The following is a 5,209-nucleotide window of genomic DNA, read 5'->3' on the forward strand; positions in this document are numbered from 1 at the left end:
AAAAAAAAAAAAATTTAGTCCAACACTCTCATTTTACAGATAAGGAAACTGAGGCTTACAGAGATGAAGTAACTTCATTTTGTTCATATTTTATTGGTATGCCCCATTTACTTCAAAAATGATGTGAAATTGTAGCAAATGTACCATACTAATGTAAGATGTTACTAACAGGGGAAACTGGGTGCAGGGTATATAGGAACTTGCTGTACTATGCAAGTTCTGTAAATCTAAAATTGTTCTAAAAAATAAAGTTTATTTTAAAAATGATTTGAATTGTTTTATGACTAACGCCCCCCACCCCGGCCAAAAAAAAACAAAACAGGAATAAAAAGATGGAGGGAACAGAGAAAAATTACATCAGGAATTTTTCTGAAATTGAGATTCAGTTCTGAGCTTCCTCAAGACACAGTTCAGCACCTTTCATTAACACACTGTCGGATAAGCCAGAGAATAAATAAACTAGCAAAGCTCCAAAAGAATGGTAGGTTTCAATGCCCCTCAGGAAAGGAAAAGGTCAGTAGCTGGCAAATGGTAACAGCCTGAATAGCATTCAATGAGAATAATGGATGTCAGTGTGCTCTGTAAACTGTAAACCACTGAACAGATGTTATCATTACCACAGGAAAAGGAAAAAGATTCACTTCTTTTATACGTTAATTTATCCTGTAAACACTCGGGAATTCCAGCTTAGCATCAGGTAACTGGCCACAGTGATACAGAAATGAGGAAGACTGACTTCCTACTTTTGCTAGGAACCAGACTGGGAAGGGCAGTGACCTCTGAACCTAGGGTGAAGAGTGAGAGAAGAGTGACATAAATTATATATTTGTCTCCTCTCATCCAAATTCTTCCAAAAGGAGTGTTTAAATAAATTGAAAATAGCAGCAACACCACCTAAACTTGAAGTAGAGGTGTAAATGTTACAAGGACTAAGAGGAGAACTGGTATTATTAAACAGAATTTATCACTTAAAGCAAAAAAGAAAAAACACTTGAGGGCACAGACAGTTTATTTCCTGAGCAAAAAAACTATATATATGTATATATATGTATATATATATGTATATATATATATATATATATATATATATATACACACATATATTTATTTGTCTGCAGAGACAATTTGTTTCTTATTCCAGAAAAAAAAGAAATTAGCACACAGCTCCTTATATAAATCTCATATGTGGGGCCTCTCTCTCAGTCCTCCTCCTACCTCTAAGGCCTCTCTCCCTTTAGTCTCCACTGCTGGCTCCTCCTCACCTCCCCACCATCTCAAGGTTGGAGGCCCCAGGGCTCAGGCTTCAGACCTCTTCTCCACCTACATTCATTTTCTAGATAATCTCATCCAGTTTCATGGCTTAAAACTGTACCTATACACCCATGACTCCCAGTGTTACATCTCCAGCCCATCTGGCACATCACACTCCTATACTAAATCCAAACATTTATTTAACTTCTTCATATAGATGTCTAACAGGCATCTCAAAGTTAACTCATCCAAAAGTGAACTCCTGTTCCTCCAATCTTCCCCATTTCAGTACGTGCTAATTCCCTCCTTCTGGTTGCTCAAGCCCAAAAGCCTTAACAGTTATACTGACTCCATTCTCCCACAGCCTATAACCAATCCATCAGCAAATCCTGTTGGCTCCGCCAGTTCCTATCGCTTCTGACCCACCCCCACCATCATCCTCAGCCAAGCCACTCTTGCCTTATGTGGTGGCTTTAAGGTATGCCCACAAATTCTTTGATACTCCTCCCTTCAAGAGGTGGAGCCTAAACTCTCTCCCCTTGAGCATGATCTGGAATAGAGTTAATGAAGCTGAATAAAGTAGAAATGACTTCCAAGACCAGGTCATAAAAGGCCTCCCCTCTCTCTATCTCTTGCTCTCTCCCCACTCTCTCTGCTGTGTCCTGAGGACACCCAGGCAGCCCTGTGAAGAGGCCCAGTGGTAAGGAACCACATCTTGGGAGCAGACCAGACATCAGTTTGACTGCAATCTCCTGAGAGATCCTAAGCCAGAAACAGCCAACTGAGCTGCTCCCAGATTTCAGACCCACAACTATATGAGATAATAAATGACTGTTGTTTCAAGCTGCTAAATTTTGGGGTAATTTCTTGCATTGCAATAGATAACTAATACACCTGGATAACAGCAAAAGCTTCCTAGGTGGTAGCAATGCTTCTACCCTTGCTTTCAAAATTTGCTTTTTCTCAGCAGAATAGTCAGAGTGATCCTTTCAAAACAGTGACAGGGACTTCCTGAGTCGTCCATTGGTTAAGACTCCGAGCTTCCACTGTAGGGGGCATGGGTTCGATCCCTGGTTGGGGAACTAAGATCCCACATCCCACATGGTGTGGCATAAATAAATAAAGCAATAAATAAATAAATATTAAAACAGTGACAGATTCGGTCACTCAGAACCCTCCAGTGGCTAATCAAGAGTAAAAACCACAATCACTGTATTGGCTTACCTGGTCCTAATTATTTGATCCCAGCCTCCAAGTGTTTTAATTCCATTTCTTACTCCTCTCCCCTTTGCTCACATCCCTCCAGCCACACAGCCCTCCTTGCTGTACATGCTTGGAACACACCAAGCCACACACTCATCCAGGGCCTCTTCTTCCAGTTATCCTCATGACTGGCTCCCTTGCCACCTTCTCTGTTCAAATGTCCCCTTCTCAGTAAGTTGTTCCCTAACCACCCAATATAAAATACCACCACCCCTCCACACAAACTGGTATTTTTCTTTTCTTTTCTTTCTTTCTTTTTTTTTTTGGCCGCACCACGTGGCACGCAGGATCTCTTAGTTCCCCAACCAGGCACTGAACTCGTGCCCCCTGCAGTGGAAGCGGGGAGTCTTAACTACAGGGCTGCCAGAGAAGTCCCTGGTATTTTTCTACTTACCCTGCCATGCTTCATCTGTCCCTATCTGAGTATTATGTGTACTATATCTAACCCAATGTAAATTTCCCAAGTGCAAGAATATTGTTTTGTTGACTGCTGTATTCTCAGCTCCTAAAACAGTGCCTGGTATATAGCAGGTACTCATTAGATATATGACTAAATGAATGGATATAAGAACATTAGGCAACATGATCCATATCAAAGGTCTTGCAAAATGCTGACAGTTCTATAACCTTCTAAAAGGTAAAAACAAACAAAAAACCCCAAAAGAAACATCATATAGTTTGTACAGCACTTTACTCTCTCACAATTATTTGCAATCTTCATAAAAAACACTTTGAGAAGAAATTATTACCTTCATTTTATGGACAAGAAAACTGAGGCTCAAAACACGGAAGGGATATAACTGGTCAGCGGCAGAGCAAATACTGAACCCCAATCTGCTTCCAAACTTTACGCCCTTCCATTACAAAATGCTGCCCCCTAAATCATGAAATATGAAATCACAGCTCTGGGAGGGACACTTTCTAAAGGGTGTGAAACGATGAGGTCTACGTCTTCGGCTCTCTGATGGAAAAGGACCAAAGAAAGGTAGAGTGTGACTGAAGGAACAGGGCTAGCACCAGGTTCTAGCTCCTCATGAGCTCACTCTGTACATTTGGGAACATCAATTCTCCTTTCTAAGCTTTGTCATGTGCATCATAATCTTGGCCTCCATAACTCATGGACCGAATGTAAACACCAATTCAACTGACATTTACCAAACCCAAAGGCAATCTAGGAATTATTACATGCTCTGGGGACGGACAGCCTAGAATTCGTATCCCAGCTCCACTCACTTATTAGTTGTGGGACTCTAGGCAAATTGATCTAAGAGTGCCTTAGCTTCTTCACGCATAAAATGTGAAGATATAGAACCCACCTTATGGAATTGCTCTGAGGATTAAATGGGCCTTTACAGGTAATGCATTTCGTAGCACCTTTGTGACTATTCAATAAATATTAGCTATTATTATGATCATCACGTGCTAGACCCTGGGATACAGATGAAAAAGGCAAGGGATAACGCCCCAACAAGTGCACGGGCTGTAAAAGAGAAGCAGGAAAAGTAACTCGGTGCAATGAGTGCAAAAACCCAGCAGCGAGCTAACTGCGCCTTCAGAAGGCGGTTGGAAAAGGTTTCCGAGGAAGTGCTATTTAAGGTGGGTCCCGAAGAATGAGCGTTCCTGAGTAGGGTGGCGAGTAGAACTGGACTTTCGGACAGATCACATGCAAAGTCGCAAGGGCAGAGAGAGCCGCAAAATTCTGGGAGCCAAGAGCGGGACGCTTAGGAGAGCGCAGCGCCTTATCGGACAACCCCGGGCTCGGGAAGATCCCTTTTTACGCGGACTGGAGTGCAGAGTGTTGGCGGCAGCAGCACGCGGACGCACCCGCCTAGGACAGGTCCCAGCCCCTCTCTGGGCCTCGGGTTCCTCCCGGGGAACTGGAGGCCGCTGCCCGAACGGAATTCTCTAAGGCGCTCTAAGAGGGCCGGCCTCTGGGCCTCAGACCGTTAACCCGGGCACCTCCCGCCTGCCCTTGAGGCCCCACCTCACCACGCTCGGCTCCCGCAGATTCCTCGGGTGCTCCTCAGCGCCGCAGCGGCTGAAGCAGCAGCTAAGGCCCAACCGGGGGCGGGGACCCACCAAGGTGCTGGGGCGCAGGTCCCGCCCCTCAAACTCCCGCCCTTTCGGAGGGCCCCGCCCCTCCGTGCAGCACGCCTATGGACTGACTGCGCCACCTAGGGGGCCTCCGCCATGTTGAGTACTGGCAGCCGACTTAAAAGTGTGGCCCAGGAGAATAAAGGGGATAATATTAAGAGATATTAAGATTCCCTCGCCAGAAATGGGGACAGCCAGGCTTGCTGGATTCGAGCAAGGGAAGTTTTAGTAACAGAAAAAAACTTGCCCTCAATCATACCTCTTTTGGCTTCGGGATTACACATTGCGCATGTGTATGGTCCCTGGTTCTAGGTGCGCCTGCGCACTGTTCCACCCACAAACCCGAGTACAATTAACAAGGGCGCCTCGTCGGGATACAACTTCATCTTCAGACCCCGAAGCCCCAAACAGCTTCAGGCAAGACAACACTCACAGCATAGTTACTCAGTGTCATTTGAACACACATGGCTTTGAACAGGGTGTTTTCTTTGCCTGAATGTCCTGCATCCGTCCGGAGAACTGCAGTTTGTCCAATTTTATGCATAAACCTGATTTTCTCTAGAGGACTCTAGAGGCGTTTTTTCCATAGCGTTTTGTGCAT

The 5,209-nt window shown here is 44.6% G+C and overlaps 1 protein-coding gene across 2 annotated transcripts in view; it reads right to left on the bottom strand.

The window, feature by feature from the left end:
- CEP250 (centrosomal protein 250) overlaps nt 1-4,587 on the bottom strand; it is a 49,400-nt gene extending 44,813 nt beyond the window's left edge. Inside the window, exon 1 of one of the 2 annotated variants that reach the window (XM_007101726.4) lies at nt 4,504-4,587. The gene's annotated coding sequence lies outside the window, so the exon portion shown is untranslated. Of the gene's footprint in view, nt 1-4,498 lie in introns of both variants that reach the window. The other variant, XM_007101727.4, reaches the window with a different exon arrangement.
- Nucleotides 4,588-5,209: the final 622 nt, after the last annotated feature.

This window comes from Physeter macrocephalus, chromosome 14 (genome assembly GCF_002837175.3).
Source record: "Physeter macrocephalus isolate SW-GA chromosome 14, ASM283717v5, whole genome shotgun sequence".
Classification (NCBI taxonomy): domain Eukaryota; kingdom Metazoa; phylum Chordata; class Mammalia; order Artiodactyla; family Physeteridae; genus Physeter; species Physeter macrocephalus.